This window comes from Schistocerca serialis, chromosome 8, assembly GCF_023864345.2.
Source record: "Schistocerca serialis cubense isolate TAMUIC-IGC-003099 chromosome 8, iqSchSeri2.2, whole genome shotgun sequence".
Classification (NCBI taxonomy): Eukaryota; Metazoa; Arthropoda; class Insecta; order Orthoptera; family Acrididae; genus Schistocerca; species Schistocerca serialis.
Window position 1 is genome coordinate 107,871,427 of NC_064645.1, and position 22,351 is coordinate 107,893,777.

The 22,351-nt window shown below is 43.8% G+C and overlaps 1 protein-coding gene across 1 annotated transcript in view; it reads right to left on the bottom strand.

Annotated features, from left to right (window-relative positions):
• Nucleotides 1–22,351, bottom strand: part of LOC126416854 (uncharacterized) — a 79,705-nt gene that overhangs the window by 54,371 nt on the left and 2,983 nt on the right. The window lies entirely within an intron of this gene.

Here is a 22,351-nt window from a genome sequence, read left to right on the forward strand (position 1 = left end):
CCAGGCATGGAAACTATTACTTAGCTCCATCAAGGAGTCACGCCTGAAGTGGACACAAAATCCTTCCACGACTGTCACTGAGGACATACTACAGGATTTTGCATCTTCCACTACCCGGCACGGACCTGCGTTGGCGGCCGCAATCTGACCAACTCCCCTGGTACAGAACCGCCAAGTATCTTTGAGTAACCTTGGACTCTCGTCTTACTTGGAAACTCCACAGGAAAGTCTGTGCCAGAATGCCCATACTTTACCCAGTCCTTAACACTTCCAGCTCCCTTCCCTGCTCTGTAGGAGTGAATGTTTATCAGGCCTTTATATGGCCAGTAATGGAGTATACATGCCCCTGTCTGGGGATACGTGGTGAAGCAGCACCTGGACAAGATGCAGAAGCTGCAGAACTGCGCCCTCAGGAGAGCGCTGCATCTACATCTGCGATTCCCCAATGACTATCTGCACACCGCAGCTGAAATCCCACCCCTGAAAGAGCACGTCCAAGATCTGGCAAGGGCCTTGTATGAAAGCTCTTCCATATCAGAAAACGTCCTCATCCACTCCTTAGGTCGGTATGACACGTCCCACGACAAGCACAAATGGCCAATGATGCTCTTCGACGACTAAGTTGAAGAGAAAATCCCTATATCTAATCCTTAATCCTCCTCCCTCCCCCATAATATCATTCATCTCGCCAACCTCAGGCAAGTACAGACACACACAGAACAATCATCACATTATGCAGAAATAATCACATACACAAGTAAACAAGTGGAGTAAAAGCCGAAAGGCTACAAACTATCCTACACGCTTCCCCAAATAGGGAAGAGTATCAGAAGAGAGTGAGCAATCTGGCCCCATTCGCCGAGTAGCTGATGGAGTGAGTGGACTCGTGGAGGCTGCGCTAGCTCACTATCGCACCGTTGCTCAGCCATAAGGAATCCACATGTGGAATTAGTCGTTTTGGACTAAGGCTTCTGAGCTCCTGATTTTTTTGAAGTCGGGAGTGAAGTTGCAAGAAGATAGAGACACCAGGGGATGTATTCACTACAGCCATTGAGCAAATTGTCGCTATCGATTGCGAGCTACGGGTTGGTGCGATTCTTCTTACTGCCATGGGCCACTTGTTTGTAAAAATTGCTAGCATTTTACTAAGACTTTTAAACATCCTTTTTGCGCGAAAATTATCCTAGATCCATTATATTGTGCAACACATACTGGAAAAGTCTGACCAAAACCGATAATACAATTAGAAATAAATTGTACAGCAGTTTCATGTTTTACAAAATGTTATGTCTATATTCATCAAAGTTGTGGGAAACATAAAAAACTGCTAAATCTCTCTCTCTGTCGTCAGTTTTTAATTCCTTTTATATTGCTGTTTGTTTTAAAGGATGCATCAATTTTATCTGACTTGAAAACGTTAGTAATCTTATGTCTGAGTTAATTATGATGTATTATGACGTGCTCTAGAGGGAGGTGTGTGTGTGTGTGTGTGTGTGTGTGTGTGTGTGTGTGTGTGTGTGTGTGTTGGTTGGGTTAAAGATTAAAGGGACCAAACTACAAAGGTCATCGGTCCCTTGTTTCATAAAAACACAGAGCACAGGGAAACTATCCACCAGTCAGGCGAAGCACTAAAAGAAAAATTCCGGGGGAAGAAAAGCCCCATGATCCATTGTAAGACAACACGGAAAACAGAGCACAGCAACAAAAACAACGTAGAGAACAAAGGCAGAAGGAATTTAAACTGCACAGCAGAGGACTGTGGCTGGCTGATCACGAAAATAATAGGATGAGCCAGCCACTCTGCAACACGTTAAAACCTCCAGCCTAAAAGTTTAGGGTGGAGTCGAATTACAACACAAAACTAATTAAAAGATACAGCTCAAAAGAGGGTGACGTTAAAAAAATTTAAATGGACCTATAAAAGCCGCTTGCGCGAATAAAACTTAAAACCCGATCTGCCATAGAGACATTGTCACCTAAAAGAGAGGATAAATCACCCAGGAGATTAAAATCACGCCTGAGAGTGGTTAAAAGAGGACATTCCAACAATATATGGGCCACTGTCATGCTCGCACCACAGCGACGATGAGGGGGGTCCCCTCGACGCAGCAGATGACCTTGCGTCAGCCAAGAGTGACCAATGCGGAGCCTACACAGAACAGAATCCCTGCGAGAGGCCCGCATGGAGGAACCCCAAACAGTCGTGGTCGCCTTTACCTGCCGCAGCTTGTTGGGTGTGCAGACAGAGTGCGCCATTCGTCTCCCCACATCCCGAAGACCCGACGGTGCAAAACCGTTCGGAGATCAGTTGCCGGGAGGCCGATCTCCAACGGCAGTTTGCGGGCAGCTTCTTTGGCTAACTTGTCGGCGAGTTCGTTTCCCGCTATCCCAACGTGTCCCGGGGTCCGTGTGTGTGTGTGTGTGTGTGTGTGTGTGTGTGTGTGTGTGTGTGTGTGTGTAGTTTTTTAGTTCTGCTGTCTTCTGTGTACTGGTGTATCTGCAATATTTTTAATTTTACAGTCTTCTGCTCCTGCGAGTATTTCCATTTTGATATATATCTTGTGTACCGTCTTGCTCCTTTGTTTTGCTCTATGGTGATGGTTGTTTTGTTCTTCATAGCTCTTTTTCTTGGAGGTGCTCTGCAGAGCCTGTATATCGTATGTCTGAAAGGTATCATTTCTTAGAAATATGGGTGGTTTGATTTCTTGGGTATAATAATGTGTTTCCATTCTGAGACTGTTGAAACTATGTTAGAGTTTATGATTCTGGCTACGTGAAACATGTCTCTTTAACGAAACACTCAGCCCAGAACGAAATTTTTGTTATCTACATGATGAAGCATGATACATCACTATCAATTTGGATTTGATAAAGGTGAAGGCATCAGAGAAGCAGTTACGATGTTACATTTCATAGTGGAAGCAAAACTTAAAATTCAAGACATTTTCATAGGACCTGTCGATTTACAAAAAGTGTTTGACTATATGTATTGGTAAAGATAGAGGAATGGCTGGGGTTAAATGAACTAAACTACAAGGTCAGTGCTCTGTTAATCATGTGTGTGTCAAGCTGGAATTACTACTTGGAGAGTAAGTACGTAGAAGACAAATCCCAATGGACTCTTGTGGTTCTGAGAATCAAGGAAGTAAAGATATAGAAGTAAGAAACAATGAGAGAGGGGTAAAAAGGTGAAGGTGGGAGGGTTTCCCCACCCAGAAAGAAGGTGGAGGTCTCCAAAACACGTTATGCAACCGGAGACATACCCCTGCTTCTGACTGGTGTGAAAGCACCAAAAGAAAACTAGCTACAGTGACAAGATAAAACCCCAGGAAAGAACGTTGACGACAGTGTCAATCATCAAGAGATGTAAAGAAATAAGAAGATATAAAAAGGTGGAAGGGTAGTAGTCAAACCAGACCAACGAGCAAGGGTAGCCATGGGCCACTCAGATGGGAGCTGGTGATGGGGCACCCCTCCAATCCCTCCATCGGCCAACAAGGATAATGTGCTTTATGTCACAGGAGTCACTGGTAAAATGTATAACCAGATCACTCTGATTTCGTCCAGTGGCACCAAATTTACTGTGTCAGCATGTTTAAGGTTCCATCATATGGTGGCCAAAGTAGGGGGGTCGTGTAGGATGTGGGCCACAATGAGATAGGCAACATACCTACAGTGGGGTGCGTTGCAACGATGGAAGTTGTGGCTGTGTGTCGGCCGAGTGTGGCCACTGTGAAGCCAACAGAGGACAGTAGATTCTCTGTGAGAAGCACAGAGGGAAGATTGCCACAGGGTCGTGGTCTCCTTTATTATACACAATTTATTGAGAGTAATCAGGGTACACCACTCTGCATTCCAAGGCCCAAATAATAGTCACCACTGAGTCAAGCAAAGGTCTGGTTCCAATACCCCTATCTCCGAAGTTGGCATCCTGGTAATGAACTTTGCCAGCTGGTCAACACAGATCCCAATGTGACGAAGGGCCCATACATGGATGACCGACTAGTACAGCATGGTGGAGGTCATACAGGAGATCCTGGACGGTCACAACCAACAGGTGTTGAGGGTAGCACTAGTTGACAGCCCGAAGAATACTCAACGAGTCAATGCAAGAACGACTCGCCACTAAAAGAACAAAGATGGCTGTGGTGTCAAGTAATGGTACCAATTCTGCAGTGGATACACCACACCAATTTACTAGGGAATGTACTTCACTGCCTCTTGCACATGGGTAGACAGAATTGGCTCATCTGTTTAACACAGAGCTATCAGTGTATACCATGTCTGAGCCTTTAAATACAGCAAGGATGACCATGAAAAGGTGGTAGAAAATCATAGGGCCTATTGAGTGTTTCAGTCCAAAGGAAAGGTCGAAGAACATCCAAAGATGGGGCACACCACACCACTGGAGCACATGCAATTTCTCCCTGACAGGACGCAACAGCCAGGAAATACGAGTTCAGCCACAGACACTATGAAGACCTTGGGGTGTGTTGGTGGGAGGTAGATCTCCCTACTGGGAAAAAGGACACAGTTTTTTAGATCTTCAGGGGTGCAGCTGATGTGTATTGTGTAGTTTAGCAGCAGTAGTTGGCGCTTGATTTGTAAGGGAGGGACAGCAGTGTTTACAAGTAGGTTGTCCACAGGAGTGGTCCTAAGGCCTCTGTTGGAAGTTGGACCCCACAATGGTGTAGTGGGTGAGCATTTGCAATGCTTACGGTGATGCTGAGCCTTACAGCAGGATCCCATATTTAACATACCATGGTATCAGCGCTTTATACAGCTTCAGAAGTGTAGTCTGCACCCCAACTGGTGTTACTAAGGCAGTGAAGAGTATTAAGGTGTAACCAGCACATTTGCTTAAGTTGCTGAAATGGAGACTCCATGTCAACTGGACATTTAAGACCAATATGAAAAACGCTAAGACTCCACCACATTGAGCATTTGGTCCTTGAGGTAGAGTTCTGGTTGGGGATGGACAGTACAATGGTAACAGACATGCATTACGAATGTCTTGGCAACGGAAAACCAGAGGGCGTGGGCAAGAGCCCAAGACTGCACCTTTCATATGGCACCCTGCAATTGGTGTTCAGAAATACCCACAACTAAGGAGCTGTAGTCAACGCAAAAGTTGTCAGCATGCAGGGAGGATGATACCGCAGATTCCATAGCTGCAGTTAGACCATTGCTAGCTAGACAGGTGAATGCAAAGTCCTACAATGTGAAACCTATGTCTCCTTCAGTCACTGGCTGGTATCCAGGTGCAAGTCCACAGAGTCCTGGGAAGGGAGTGTCCCTTTGGACCCCTTGCTGGTGAAGAGTGCTGGAGGAGGGCTTTGTTTCTCTGCCTGGGGGTCAGGGACTGATGTCCCAGTGGGTAGGTAGTCGATGCTCCTAAATGGGATGTGGGGGAAGTATTACGAGCAGCACGCCAAACCATCAGCAGAGCAAGTGAAATGAGGCGACCCCAAGAGCCAGGCATAGAAGACATGGAAGGCGATTGCAGTACGTCTAAGATGGATGATGTCATAGTAGTAGCAGTATTCGTCCCCGTCTTATGTCTATAATGTAGGCGATCCTGTTTCTTCTCGGCCTCTTGGTACGTGAGGTAGTCAAACGGTGGCCAGGCGCCTCATACCACACGCCTACCCCGTGCGGCCAGTATAAGGAAAGACTGGAAATATGCAATACGTTCAAGTACAATCAGCGAACAATAAGAACGGCAGACAGAAGTACTTTTATCAAAAAGGCACCAAGGCAAAGAAACAGGCGCTCCCATACTGTAGCAAAGAAGCAATGAAGGAAAAACAGGTTCAGAAGGGGGATTACCATTCAGAGTGAATAGATGCCAGTGACAAGATTCGCTGATGATATTGCCATCCTCTATGTAGCACATGTTGTACTCTCAGTCTTAAAGAAAAGTAAGGTTAGGCCGATGGAGATTACATAAGAAGCAGACTAGAAGAAGAGAGAAGACTATTCCTCGCCAAAACAAGCGTAGAGGCAGCAAACGCAGAACTTGACTTGAGAAATAAATGTTCGACGATGTACATGTTAAAAACATGGACTAATGGAAAACCGGAAAGCAGAGAATTTTTTTGAAATATATTCCAGAAGAATGTTTCAAATCAAGTTGACAGTAGGAAACGATGTTCTCAGTATCAGTTAAAGAAATGTGGGAAAGTAACTAGAGGTGGGGATAGGACGATAGTCGATGTCTCCAGTAATCAGGGAATAAATTACGCTACTAAAGGGAGGTGCAGAGGGCAAACATTGCTGAAGTCGACATACATGACATGGCTAACAAATAATTTAAATGGTTCAAATGGCTCTGAGCACTATGCGACTCAACTGCTGAGGTCATCAGTCGCCTAGAACTTAGAACTAATTAAACCTAACTAACCTAAGGACATCACACACATCCATGCCCGAGGCAGGATTCGAACCTGCGACCGTAGCGGTCACGCGGTTCCAGACTGAAGCGCCTTTAACCGCACGGCCACTCCGGCCGGCAACAAATAATTTAAGATTAATGTAGGTGCTACTCGAGTTGCAGAGACTGGCACAAGGGGAGTCCAAACTGTAAAGCACCAGACTAGTTAGAAGACTGATGACCCCTGTAGAAAGAAAGGAATAGTTCGAGAACATGCAGGGTCAGATTAGCGATATCATTCTTTCGAAATATTGAAGTTTTCCAGGGAGCTACGGACGAGTTGTTTGAGAACTAATTGTATGACTACGATCTAAATTTCTATTTGGAGAGTTATTTTATGTGTAATAATTGCGATTAGAGCAGATTGTCACTAACCGTAGTGTGGACATCAAAGTTATCTGAAGCTGTTGCTTAACAAACTGGATCCAGGAAATGACGAGTCTCCAGCTTTTGGGGATAGGGGAGTTTTCCTTAAATCTGAGTAGCAGGTTCGAATCCTGCCTCGGGCATGGATGTGTGTGATGTCCTTAGGTTAGTTAGGTTTAAGTAGTTCTAAGTTCTATGGGACTGATGACGTCAGATGTTAAGTCCCATAGTGCTTAGAGCCATTCGAACAATTTTTGAAGTGAATACAGCAGAGCAAGGTGGACATGTGTTCATTACAAACTGAGCCTCGTGTGATAACCTCATCCTAGCTCCTTTTGAATAATCCAGCGTTCCAGCTCATCACGAGTTGACCACAGGGGTCGATGTCATTTACAGTAACATCACTTGATTCTACGATTACAATAATGTAGTGACTAAGTGCTAGATTCTCTAGCACACACACCGAACTAACTGCAGATGTACTCGAAGTGGTAACCTTCACCTGATGGATTTCATGCTATTTGCCATATATCAAATCCTGGTACATCAACTGACTGACTTCTGACCATGACACATCATCATAGGGTGCTGCCAGCATTTAACTTCAAAGTGGAAGCCAACAACAGAGCCTCTTGTGGTTCATGTTCAACACTCAGGTGCCTCCTGGTGCTGAAATCTATCAGGCTGGTAACAAAGATCAGCCAATCACAAGATTACCGACACCAGATTCAGTGCTGATGGGTCTTCAACGGAGTAGACTTCTGAGTGGGACAGTGGACACACTGGGAGCCAACATGAGACTATTTAGCACTGGGCAACAGTCGTACTAACTCGCCAGGAATCTGCCTCCGTGCTGAGATCGTTACTCCTCGCCTTGGCGTGCAACTGCTGAGCTGAACGGACAGACGTCGACTAGACTCAAACACACACAGCTGAATGAGCAACAGCCAAGCATGGTGCAGAAGAAAGACGAGTTGTAAACATTGTGAATAAACTCCAACTAATGTTTTACTGGTGTCGAAGATGCTTCACAGGTTCCCAACAGCTGTACTGACTTCCTGCAAGAGTCTCTACTCAGCCCCTCTGTAGCCGTATAGTCACAGTGATGATCGATTGAAAGATCTAGTTGTTCAATTAACTCAGGTATTTGAACCCAAAAAAGATAAGGGGCCTTGTCATGGCACTGGTTGGCACAAGCCACCTCAATTACAGCAAGTATCTATATTAGTATTTTTCCAACGTAGCTGGCCCCTGTTTTATTACGACCAGCCGGTCAGCAACCAGCAGTGTTACAGAGATTTGGGATGCATTAAGACACGACACATGGGATATGTACACGTAAACATGGCTAAACCTTGGGCACATAAGTGCTAGCTGCCACATAACTGCGAGAAGATACTGAGACTGGTCACCGTGGAGAAGGCTACCTAGACGTGGCTTTGAGAAGCACTGCCACGTTCGTCTTCTGGACTGCTTGCCATATGGTCTAACATCAGTTCCAATAGTATGAGGGTCAAACTAGGACCTTTCTAGCGACCAAACCGTTTAGTGTCCCCCGTCACCAAACAGATGTCAGAGCCGAGGTTCACTCTCAGAACGCCATCGTTTCCGTCGTCAGTCACTGCTGAAACAGGCTGCCAGCACACCCAGCTGAAGACGTAGCGACGATGGTCTGCATCAACAGCAATTAACCAGGTCCAGCGCCGGCCAGAGGACGTCACAAGGTCGCGCCACTTCAGCCGTGACATCTCCAGGCGCGGATACGACCCACTGCTGCTGAGTACCGTGGGTACTAGGACAATGATAGATTTACTATTGCGCGATGGAAGTTATTTTTCCTCCTGATGTTCTAACTGTGGACGTAACTATTCTTTCCGAGCAGTGATATTTAGATTTAATTTTATGACTAACATACGTAATGTTGACGAGCGTTTAAAATTTAACTCCCTTATGAGCAGTCCACAAATTTATTGCGGATGCACGTCACATATTCGATGTAGAGCAATAAATATGGCACAATTTTCTGGATTAACGCTTCAATTAGAGCATAAGACCAATTTAAGAACAGAAACCACAATTTGGTGTTTCCAAAGCTAGATATGATGCTAAGAGCAAAAGTTACAAGTAAGTTCTTTGAGCAGCTCAGTGCTAGGTTCCGGTAAAAATCATTATTTCCCCAAAAAATTGGCAATCTCATGTCCTATTTACTGTCTCCAGTTTATAAGATCTATCAGTACCGCATTTTTAAAATGTGACTACGCCTATTCAGGCTGTTGAAGTTTTATTTCTAGACCATGCCCTCGTAGACATATTGTAGAATCAGGTTTATCTTCTGAAGAAGGCTCAAATACTTGGGCTGAAACCTAGGTTGGTTTCATTACCGCATTCGAGGCTGATAGTTTCTTATATATTAGATTATCCCGATTGCTGACGGGGTTGCAATGTTGAAAGTATCAAGGTCTATCAGTAGTTCGCGGTCAGTATGTTGCCCGTAACTGAATACACTGTGTTTCTACAAGATAATGGGTATTTTCAGGTAAGTATTGAAAAATTCTTTGAAAACTATTACTAACATTTTAATCTGTTGCTTTCTCACTACCAGGATTAATTCTAACGCTTGTGTCATCTGCAGAAAGTACTAACTCTGCTTCATGGATGTTGGTGGAAGGTAATTCACAATCGTTAGGAATACTTGCCAATCCAAAAACAGGAATGCATGTTAGACTGATTTTTCCGCAGCCATGGGGAAATCTGAAATTTCTGCCAAAAGATTTAAGACAGGAGCTACCAGATGAGACAATGAGGACAACAATGTAGATGAAATGCTTTTATCCATTGAGCTTACTTCAGAAATTCTGATAATAAACATAGAAAAAGACAGTCATTACTGACATGGGCTCGAAGTGATGTCGGGGTCAGTCAGTCTGGGAATATGGAGCGTAGGCTGTTCTATCCTTAAGCGTAAAGCTCGGCAATGAACCTCTACTCATATCTTTGAGACCCGCTCTGACGCTCCCAACACTACTACTCCGGCTGTGTATGTTCCTTGGAGGAGTCGCTCTGGAGAGGTTAGCGCATTTTGCCAGTAGAGATGCAGTAGCAGCAGACTAGGACGGGCAGAACAGCTCAGCGAGTTCGAAATTGGACTAGTCATTCGATGTCACCTGAATAATAAGCTCATCAATGATGTTCCTACCTTCCTGAGGTCGACTGTTGGTGATTGGATTGTTTTTGCTATGGGAGTGAAACTCAAGGAGGGAAACTAAAACTAGAAGGAAATCTTAGAAAAGTGCTATTGAAAGGGTGTTTATCCCAAAAAAGAACCTCAAATAACCGATGTCATCTCAATAACACTCAAACTCAAGGACGCGATCGGCTAGGCGCGCGTCACCAAAAGGGAAGACGTAACAGGCGACAGCAGTTAACGGGCGCGTAGCGGATTAAAATAGGGGCGCTGAAGTAGAAGACGTCTCACTGTCCACGATTGAGAGCAATGGGGACAAAGCGTGGAAGGATCGCCACTTGAAAGATGTCGATTGCTAAAAGGACAGTGTCCAATCCGGAGTCTAGTTAAAATTACTTCCTTCCGACGACGCGTTCGGGAGGAAGAGGACCAAGCACAGGGAAGAGGTTTTATGTCCCATAACTTATTATCCTGAAGTGCCGACCAATGTGTGTGCCATAAAAAAGCAACACGACGACATAAAACACTCAGTAGATCGGCAAAGGGAACCTTGCGAACAGCGGGCCGAGAAAGAGATACAGTAGACTTTGCCGCTAAATGGGCTGCCCCGTTTTCTCGTATACCAACATTCCCTGGGATCCAGAGAAATGCTACAGAGATCCAGAGAAATGCCACAGAGATGCCCTCCAAAGTGGAGCATGTGGAGGCAGTCCTGAGTCTGGTGTACCAGAGGGTGGGCATGATAAAGAGCTTCGAGGTAGAGAAGAGAGCTGAACGAATCCGAGCATATAATATACAGGCTCCGCTGATGGCGACGGATATGTTGGACAGCTTGGAGAACAGCGTAATGCTCCGCAGTAAAAACCGAACATTGGTCAGGAAGCAGAAATCTGATAGGGGTGTCGTCAATAATATAGGCACTCCAGACACCAAAGATGGCCTTGGAACCAACAGTATAAATAAATGTGGGATCCTCCATTCGTACACATACAGCAACAAATGCCCTACGATAAACTACAAGATGGGGGCTCCTGTTCTTGGGAACCTGACTAAGATCACGTAGGAAGCAGGTTCGAGGGCGAAGCCAATGTACCTTTATTTTTCAAGAATGTTCCAGGAAATTTGAAGGAAAGTGCATGTAGCAGGTGACAGAAGCGGACTCCTGGTGGTAGTAGAGAGGAAGGGCTGCCTGCATACCCTAAATCCAAGGAGGCATCGAAGGAAATAGCATGGGTTGGATGAGCAGCCATGGAAGACGTTAGTAGCTTAACGACTAAGGCAGCTTGCCGATTGGACAGCGGAGGTTCAGCAGTCTCAGCGTAAAGGCTGTCCACAGGTCTGGTATAAAAAGCTCCAGGCGCTAAACGCAAACCACAGTGGTGGACAGAATCTAGACACCGAGGAATAGACGGCGGTGTGGAGGAGTAAACCGTGCTTCCATAGTCCAATTTCGAGCGCACTAAGGCGCAATATAGGATGATTAACACTCGCTCCGCTCCCCAGAAGGTACCACTCAGAACACGGAGGATGGTGAGGGATCGCAGACAGTGAGCCGAAATATATGAAACGTGGGAAGACCAGCACAGTTTTATATCAAACATAGGTCCCAAGAATTTGGCGACGTTCGCAAACGGAAGGTCAACAGCGCCTAGACGTATGGAAGGCGGATAAAATTCCGCACGACGCCAAAAATTTACACAGACGGTCTTACTGGGAGAAAATCGGAAAACGGTTTCGATGCTGCATAAGGGGAGGCGATCGAGACATCTTGAAGACGTCGGTAAAGAAGGCTGGTCCGTTGAGAGCTGTAGGAGATCATAAAATCGTCGACAAAGAGGGAGCCCGAGATATTGGGAAGGAGACAATCCATGTAATGTGATTGTGAAGTGGAAATACAAACTAGCAGTTGCTAATATCGCTCTGAATTTTACCATTCTTAGTAAATTAATTGTGCTGCTCATTTTCTATGGACTTTGGAAAGAATAACGTAATTGATGTGTGCTTTGAGATTCTGTTCACCCAATGTCAATCAGCCAGACGAACTTAATAATGTGCTTACGTCATTGAATTTATCTATAACCACTGTTCTGCGTTAGTATCTTTCTTTCGGCACTTCCAATACTTTGTCTCTCTATTCGACACAGTCAGTAGTGCAGAGAAGCACAGGCTACGTAACTAATTTGCCAAGAAGTCGTAGGCTTAATACGGAGTGTTTCAGAAAGATTTTAACTAACATCGAAACAAAAGCTGCGCTTTATTCTGTGCAGGGATTTTACTAGTATATGATAGACTAGGGCAGATAGCTATACGTCTCGCAAAGCTAGATTGACGCCTTATGTCGTGTTTCAGTGGTATTAGATTTTAATATTGTCTCTCTGTCTGTGTGGGTCTGTCTCTCATAAGACATTACTTAAACATTACATTGCAGTGTGGTAATTCAGTATGTCTCATTGTTAAACGCACAAAGACTGCCAAAAACGCAGTACCGACAATACAGAAGTAACTTGTGACTAATTGTAGAGTTTCATGAAATTTCTGTACTATGAAGATAAGATTTTTGTTTCATGTTAACATACCTGAAAGAGTACGTGGAATCCATTTATGAGATTGTGAGTCCAGCTGAGCCAAGACCTAACCGGACAGGGAATGCGAAACTACATAGCGCACAAATGGACAGCAAAATGAAGTGGGAGATTGCTGTGCTGTGCTTTCAATCATACTGTTGAAAATTTTGGTAATATGCAAGCACTAAATATATGTGAACATCAAGGTCGCTGGATTGAGTCTTGCAATATCTCCCACTAACAGTGAGGTGCACTGCGTTTTTTATAAAGTAGATCTATATAAAATCGATGTGTATTATATTTAGTTGCAATCATCTATCAGCTGTGTGGGACTCACAGGGATACATGCAGAATCTGACAGATCCGGTTACCTTAATTATATGCTGAAGCAGCAACGTATTTATGTAAGGATCAGAAGAAAATCCAACCACACATGGGTATTGGGGCAAGGCCAGTTCTGGCGCCCTCTGCATTGTTGCGAGATGAAGCCAAGATGGCGGTGATGACGTCAGCCAAGTTGTGATGTGTAGATTTGGCAACAGTGCATGACATCATCCAAGATTGTGGCTGTGACGTCATCCAAGATTGAGGATTTTGGAGGGAAGATAGGTCAATTGGGCAACCTCCACTAACCTATCCCACCCAACACACCCCACCCCTCCTCCAGCAAAATGGCGGGAAGTTTTAATTCCAACAGGATAATGCATCACACCACAGTATTCTCTACTAATCTGGACTACCTCCACTAATGTAAGTCGCCAGACTGCCACCTTCTCCAGGGATTCTTGGGAAAACGACTCAACCATTGCTTGACGTAAGTCTATATTGCAGACAGTGTCTTTACCATGTGATCTAGACTCCAACTGACATTGTACACAGTACAGCCTCCAGAGGGTGCTGTCATCCCTCTTGTGACAATCCAAGTGGTCTGGAGGGGGAAAATGGCGCCAAAATGACCCAGCCTGTGCCGTGTTGCTGGAGAGAGTAAGGAAGGAGTGTATTTTATTTATTTTGGAAAAATTTATTTAGGGATGGAGTAGATCACACTGATACAAAACACATGCTTGGGGTCATGACACACAGCCCACAGACCTGTAAACTACTACTAAATAACGCTCTGCAGACAAGCAAACAACTCCTAATTTACCAAAATAATTTCAGTACAAACATGCAGACTGCTCCTAAATAATGCAGTACACTTGAGTAGACACACTCAGTACTCTTACAAAGTCCAAATAACGCATAGCACAGCCCACAGACCTGCTCCCAAAATAATGCAACAGACACAAACAACGTACGCAGACACTGCCTGTCCATTGGCAGGAGGGTACCGCAGGCGCTCCCAGAAGTTTGGATGCATCAACACCACGTGCCGAGTGATGCACTGATGCCTGTTTGGGTCCCGCATGCATGAGGTGGCGACATCCTTTTCATATTCCTCTCTAAATACCCTTTCACCTAGGCACTGTTGCTGACGTGACCGGATGGGAGCAAATAACTATTTACAGAGTGCAGACGCTCCAAGGTGGGCCTCTACCTGCAGTTCAGCGAAGAGCTAATTGCCAGGCGATGCTACAGAAACCCATTTCACAATAGCACAAGCTGCTTTCTACCAAGCAATTCTAATGGACCATGGGAGACGTGTGGCTGACATCGCTGTGTGTAGCTACATACCATTGCAAGTGCATCTAGTAACGTTTTCAGTATTATACTGAAGCCACATGGATATCTAAAATAATAACTAAGTCTAACTAAGTAATTGTATAGTGTCCCAGAAATACTGCGTGCGCTTTTGTAGGAGTTTTCGTGATTTTTTTTTTGTTGTTTTGGTTTTAGGGCGCAAAACTGCTATGGTCATTAGCGCCCAGGTTCTCGTGATGTGTCAGCTTGCTTGCATGCATGGAAATTCTTGCCCTAACACTATCTGTTTACAAAACGTGTGTGTGTGTGTGTGTGTGTGTGTGTGTGTGTGTGTGTGTGTGTGTGTGTGAGTGAGTGAGTGAGTGAGTGAGTGAGTGAGTGAGTGAGTGAGTGAGTGAGTGAGTGAGTGAGTGAGTGAGTGAGTGAGAGAGAGAGAGAGAGAGAGAGAGAGAGAGAGAGAACTTAAGGCAGCAGTTTCCGACATGTGGTCTACAAGTCACTGTCACGAACTCTGTAAACAGCACATCCGTCAGGCAAATGTATAAATGGGGATTGCAGTCCCTCACAAGCACCTATCGCTTACTTCGTTATGATGCTGAAATCTTACAACAGTGTTAGAAATATGATTCACTTGTGGTTATGATCCAACGCAGGTATGTAGTTGACTGGGAGGACTTTATTACAAATCATATGCATCATTTCTAGACATCTCAAAAGCTGGTGTACATGTCTTACGACCTCAATCAGCTCACCATCTACTGCAATTTGTGATCTTCTCAGTCAGTCATCGCCTATAACTCAGTGGTTATAGCGCAGAACCTCTGATATGGTATCGCGACAGAATACGTTACACATATTGGAGAAATATCTAGCTGCAGTGGCATGAGGGATTCACAAATACCTGTTACATACCACGTTCCTTAGCTGAATCACTGTCAAAATTCAGCGGTTTTATCACGAGGCTGCATCGTGGGCTACGTGTAATTGGACTGCTGGTATGATAATACACACTCCAGTGATCACCGTCTCGGTATTTGTCCGGAAAAACCACCTCATTCAGAGGTAATGTCATATCTAGATTTATAAAGCAAGTATAGCTCTTAACATCGATAATGATGTGCACCTGTGGAAGCAAGGCCGCTTGTGACAGTAACATACAGTAGTTCTTGCAATCGGGTTTTTTAACATCTGGCCGATTACGTGGTAGCACCAGCAAGTAAAAGTTATGAGACATGTCCACCCAACACTAGGATGGGTTTACTTTCACTCCAATTGATTTTCTCTCACTATTATTTCGTATCGTAGGCAATCATTTATTGGCGAAGTATTATATTTAGTAGTAGTAGGGGATGCGTGATAGGTTCACCTTGAGCATCAGGCTTATAAAGTATGTGTTTGTGTTCCGACATGTGCAGAAAGGAAGGTATGGATTTGACGTGGGATACTGTGATAGAGAGAAGAGTAAAGTGATAACGATGGTACAGGTATTTCTATTTCCAGATTGGTTTGAAGAACATTCTGTGCAATTCGATCGATGATTTGGCTATCCAAATAGCCTAAATTGAATCCCATTGAACATTTATGAGACATAATCGAGACGTTAATTCGTGCCCCAAACCCTGCACTTTCGGTATTATGGACAACTATAGAGGCAGCATTGCTCAATATTAGCGGCTGCACTACGCCGGGCAAAGGAGGTCCAACACGTCATTAGGAGATGTGCCGTGTCTTGTCACCTCTGTGTAGTGGCTCGTTACGCGAAAAATCTGTGCTCGTTTCTGAACGGAGGTATTTCCACAACGATTTTTCCAGGGGTTCTTTTTTCTCGTGAAATGATATAAATTTCTGCCATAATGTAAAGGCCTATTTGACGCTGTCGCAAGGCCTTTCAATCGAAACCATTGTCATCCATTCACAGACAGCTCATTAAAAAGCCTCAAAATTTATTTACAGTGGAAATATATACCCATCATTTCATCTGTATCATTCAGTTAATCTCTAAGAGTTACACAAGCGTCCAGTTCTTGCTAGAATCCATCAAATGTGTGGATGGGACGGAGGGATGGAAGAGACATCAAAATTGAGTAACTTATTGGTCTGCAAAGTGATTTTACTGTTTCCTTTTTTATTTGCCTTCAGGACAGCAAAGACACTGATTCTCACTAAAATAGGCGGACCTGGCTAAAGAGAAGCGAATTCTATGTGTGGAAAGAGGAACGTGAAGTGGGAACCACTAAAAGTTGGGCCAAATGACACAGCTTGTCAAAGCTCTGAATAGGAATTCAAATACTTCCTAGGCTTTCCCTAACTGTGTGAGGTAAAGTCCAAAGCTGCTGACTGTGGGATCACAGATAAAGAAAATAATGCAGGGTGTATTTACGATACTTCGCTCATTGTCGAGTGTCGTTCAACTGAGCCTTCAATCGTAACATTTAATTGTAAGTACAGCTGTAGCGCAACTTTACGCTAACCAGTGGCGCCAAGTTATTGGGGGGGGGGGGGGGGCAAGGTACTTTGTGCCCCCCCAATAGTTTAAAAGTAGGGGCCTCGCCCCCCCCCCCCCCCCCCCAATATTCAAACATGCATTTCTTACCGCTCTCCCCCCTTCCTCAGCCTTAACTGGGAACTTTGTTGAAACTTTTATACACATTTTTGCTTAATAGGATGTAACGATTATTTAGGGAAAAATACCGATTTTACGAGCTATTGCGTATTACTTTCTGCTACTGCTCCCACCCCTGCATATGAAGAAGTGTCGTGACGGGGTTTGTCCCCTGCATCTGTACTATTCTCACACTTTTACTGTACGGAGGTATGCGGGGAACGTAAGTTCACCATGAGCTCGCAGCGCTTTGGCTGCTAGGACGAGCTCCACTTCCTTGTAAAGAAACTAATGAGCAATAGTGACGCCGAATTTGATGGCGATCGCTAGAAGGACTAGGTAACGTTAAAGACTCTTCGTTCGTTTTTGTAAATTCTATTGACAATCACTAGGTACAACACCACACAAAATCAGCACCACACAAAATCAGCACCGGCTCCTGGGATTTTGCCGCCCGGCGCGGACGTGTCAACCGCCACCCCCCTCCCTTTTTCGACATAGTCAACTTTTCCCACAATATATTTAATACATTACGCCTTATTTTCACATATCACACTCATTCGTCTCTTTGTTGTGAATATGTCTTTAAGATCAAAGCAGCAGTGAGTGATACGTTTACAGTGCAATACATTTTAAGCCATTTTTGTTGGAGGAAACGTTTCTTTCGTAAATCTGAGCACACTGTTTCTGTACCATAGCTAATTTTCAATAAGACCCTTGATTTTATGAATAATTTGCGTTTCCAATTTACTCTCACATTCCTTCATTTACGCAAGATGGATTTGCGCCCCCAAAGACCTGCCGCCCTGGGCGATGGCACGGTTCGTTAAAACTCTGTCCTATAAGGTGGGCCGTAAGATACTTGGCAATGTCTTCAGTTTTGTCCAACTATACAGAACTTCAGGAATTTTTTCTAAATGTTTCAAGAAACGACAATTCAGACACTGGGGCCAAAGCAAGCGGCTTTTTGATTAATATGCAGACATGTGATTTCTTTTTCATGTTATCACCTTTGGGAAAACAGTTAGGTCACATTGATACCGTAAACACAGCACTACAGAGGAAATCTCTACACTTAGAGGCGGCCAACAAGAGGATTTCCACTCTTGTAACTTCTATTAAATTTATGAGAAACAATTTTGAATCATTCGGGGGTGAAGTAACTTCAAAATGTCAAGATATGGATGTTGATTCCCAAAATTACCCGCTAGAAGAAAAGTTCCTAAGAAATACGATGACTCCAATTCATGTGTAGAAACATTCACTCAAGTATGTGACAAATATAGAAGATAAACAATGGATACATCCACCAGCTTCTTGGAATCATGGTTCAAAACTCAATCATTCAGTCATGTTTGTAAATCAAATTGAACAATTTCTTCTTGGTGATAAACATTCATTCGATATTTTATCTTTCTACGAATCAGATATAGACAAAGAACGCTTGCTTCTCCACCGAAGCATATTTCATGAGATTATCCGAAGTAGTGATTCTGCGAATATTAGTTCGTTGGATGACATAGCGAAATACCGAAAACAGGAAAACCACCTGTTTGACGTACTGCCTGAACTAGTGAAATTCAAACGTGTAGTGCTGACGATTCCGGTAACGTCCTGCACCGCTAAGTGATCGTTTTCTTGTCTGCGGAGGGTGAAAACTTATCTTCGTTCTGTAATGAGGCAGGATCGTCGTAATGCGAGCGCCCTTCTCAACGCCCATAGAGAAGAGTCGATAAAACTCGACCTTGATGCCATATGCGAGTTCATATGAGGAATGATCTGAGGAGTACATTTGCCATCAAAAATTGAGGCATGTTTCTTCAACTTCATTTATATATGTACTGTACCACTACTGACCTATACTCCGACTGAAATGACATTGTGATTGACGTTTCAGCGAGTCGAGGGGTAGGGGCTAGTCGCCAGCCAATCGTAGTTTGCATGATTTTCAGCTGTTTGCATTTTTCATTACCCTCACAATATTTTTTGTTTCTTGGAAGTTATGTCATAACTCGAAAGGGAAAGCATGTGTGCATAATACACCTCTCTGCTTCAGAACTTGTGTTGTTCCATGTAATTCTCATTGCATAGGTCATTTTAGATAGCTTAGAATTTAATAATGTGATGTGGGAATTCCATTTCAGATTGTCTTGTAAGTGAACAAAGCAATTTTGTTTCAGTGACAATTTTTTGGTTTTCGAAAGAAATATTTGGTTTTAATGGATTTTTAATTTTGCTGTGTGTGGAATTGTATAGTGGCGGCTTTTTTTCTTTTTTTTTAAGGGTAAATCAGTAGCTTATTCCTCACAAACCACTCAAATCTGTTCATTTGTGACTTCAGCATACAGCCTAAGAGCTTTTCTATTTCCACCTTCAATCAATACACTGGTGTCATCTGCAAATGGGATTGGTTTGGAGTGTCGACGAACATGTAGATGGAAACGGGAAGTTACCTGTCAAATGTAGTACCTAATAAAATGATTCTTGGCTCCCCTCAAAAAAAAAAAAAAAAAAAAAAAAAAAAAAAAAATTCAAGTCTGCGCCTCTGACACTAGCACAGGCAAGTTTCATTTAATGAAAGGACTAGGCCACAATTATCAAACAAGATTACAATGTAACTCTGAGAAAGTTTCATTCCTTGGAACTTGTTAAAAAGAAAAGCACAGAGCATAGAATTTTAAGAGAAAGTTCCTCATAAAACCATTACTCTAAATATAGAAATCTCTAAAACAAATTCAAGCTGACAAGTGAATGACTTTAGAGCTAACTTCTGCAATAGTTCAACACAGGATCATTAAACAAAATTGAAGAAACTCGTGGTTTTAAACTTAAGCCACCACTCACGCAACTACAAATGCATCAATAGATAATGGTTATAAATGGAGGCGTGTACTTTAAGCACGATTACACTGCTTTCCTCTCATTACACATGAACTGCCGCTCTTGGTGCGAGCCCTTTTACTCTCCAACAATCAACAGACCCAGCTCGCCCGTCTCCTCAGGCAGGTCGTTGTACACACGGAAGAGAACACGAAGTAACAAGACAAGCTTCTAAAACACAAGCAGATGGTGTTAATTCAACAAGCCTCAATAACATGCTCATATGTGCTTTAGGGAATACAGGGCAGACAATAGCGACAGTTTAAGCTATGGCCTGGAAAACTTCAAGCAACCAATTGGTCCAGTAAACAAAATAAAAAATTAACCACATTTGATAAACCATCAAAATAAGGGCATTTCACTACTAAGGAAATCGTTCAGGACTGGCAGATGGCAATACCCATAGCACAGATTTAAGTAGCTGACGAGAATTTCTAATGAGGCAACAAGAGGCAGCAATACATTAAATGACGTTGTTACCACAGTTCATGGGCTGAAATTTTGCTCACCAATAGAAAAAAAAGAAGATCTATCCATTGTTCCAATGCCGTCGTGAGCAGAATCAAGGCTGTCCACTGAGAGTTCCGTCAACTAATGAACGTCGGAATCACCAACGCTAGTACTAACGGCCTCAGTTCAACGCGTTGCCAGCTTATACTGACACCCAGTGTGCTTCCCAACACAGTGCATGCGTAACTCACGCCTCCTAGCTGCTCCGCGTTCACTCTCTCTTCCCGGCCTGTGGTGGGAATGATACACGTTTCCCATTAACGGCAGGAGCTGTCAGAATGGATAGGTCTGTTGGAGTGTAGGAATGTAGATGAATTAACTGTTGTCCTCTAGACGACCAAATAGCGAACTAATACTTAGTATGTGTTGGACAGCTTTCGTGATCAAGTGAAAATTTGAGAAGTATGTAGGTGAGTTTGCATTGGATGGTTATTCCCTCCCATGTAAATTGTTCAGTTGATAGTTTCTTCTCATTTCCCGTCTTGATTTAGTTGAGAGAGATCGATTGTGGTGTGTGCATCTAGCATGTGGAAGACACGTTTGCCGGTTCTCTAGACATGAGAACTACCTTAGTTGACCTTGTAAATCATAGAGATGATTTGGAATCTGTTAAATCACCGACGTCAGTATTCACAAGTGGAAGTATTTATTTCCTCAATTTGTTTAGAGTTCTCATGTAAAGGTCTTCGCAGACGGGATGAGTTTCTAGTTACTCAGTGGTCAGGTTTGTTGAGAAATAATTCCCAGTCTGCATCTTCAGATTTATGTTGCATGAGCGATCAGTAGGCTACTCCTGTGTGCGGACCATGTGGAAATATATTTGTTCTTGTCATCCCCGAGTATGGAGATGGGTGTAGAAAAAAAGCAAGCAGGGAAGCAGGTCTACACAATGTGTGTGTGTCTAGAGGGTTCAAATGGCTCTGCGCACTATGGGACTTCACCTCTGAAGTCATCAGTCCCCTAGAAATTAGAACTACTTAAACCTAACTAACCTAAGCACATCACACACATCCATGCCTGAGACAGGATTCGAACCTGCGATCATAGTGGTCACACAGTTCGAGACTGAAGCGCCTAGAACCACTCGGTCAAAACAGCCAGCTGTCTAGGGGGAACCATCCTGAATTTGTATAACCGTTCCGACTTTGGCCCGCTGACAGTGCTCTGATCACATGTCGGGAGTGGATGACTGCCAACCTCGCAGGGAACTACCTATTGCCACAAGTGTATCTATGGTGCTATCTGTCTTCATGGTAACTGTGCAAATGATGTAAAAGGGGCACTTTTGGTATGGTGTAGGATACGAATTGTATGTTTACTACATCGTCATGGTAAATGGTACATGGTACATGGTACATGGTGATATAGGGCTGGGTTGGAGATCAGTTTCACGCTCTAATATTCAAGCTCCTGTCCTCAGTGGGAGGACAGTGTAACTGAATAAGAGTCCCTCTGTACTTGAAGGATACATAGGGCACATTGCGAGGTTTAGTAGTTGTTGGAATATGGCGATCAGTGTAAAATAGTTTTCTGCCGCTGAAAGTCTTGTTTGCAGAAAGGAAAAGACAAGGTGGACGGTGCTTCCACACCAACGGCATCAGTAATTTGGAGGGTACATTCAATGAGAGCCAATCATAATCACCCATTCATTCACAAGACATCCTTTGTGCAGGGATATAAGAGTTTCTAAATAGTGCTGAGAACGTTTGTGCATGTTGAAAGCAGGAAGGGTAACACGTGATGGATGGGGTGCCATGTTAGGGCCGCTAGGAAGACTGCATTCGACGTTATTCTGCGCTGTATTCGTAAACATGTTCGGTTAGGGCAAGAATTTCCGTGCATACAAGCTGAGACATCACGAAAACTCTTACAAAAGCGCACATTAAGTATTTCTGGGACACTACGCAATTTGCCAGAGTTCGACTTTGTTATTGTTTTAGATTTCCAGTGGCTACAGTGTAACATTGAGAACATTGCTAGATGCACTTTCGATGGTATGTAGCTACACGCAGCGATGCATCAGCCATATGGCACACATGGTCCATTAGAATTGCTATGGAGAAAGCAGCTTGTGCTATTCTGGAACGGATTTCTGGGGCGTCACTCGGCAGTTAGCTCTTTGCTGGACTGCAGGTAGAGGGAGCATTCACGCCACAACTGCGAACACATGT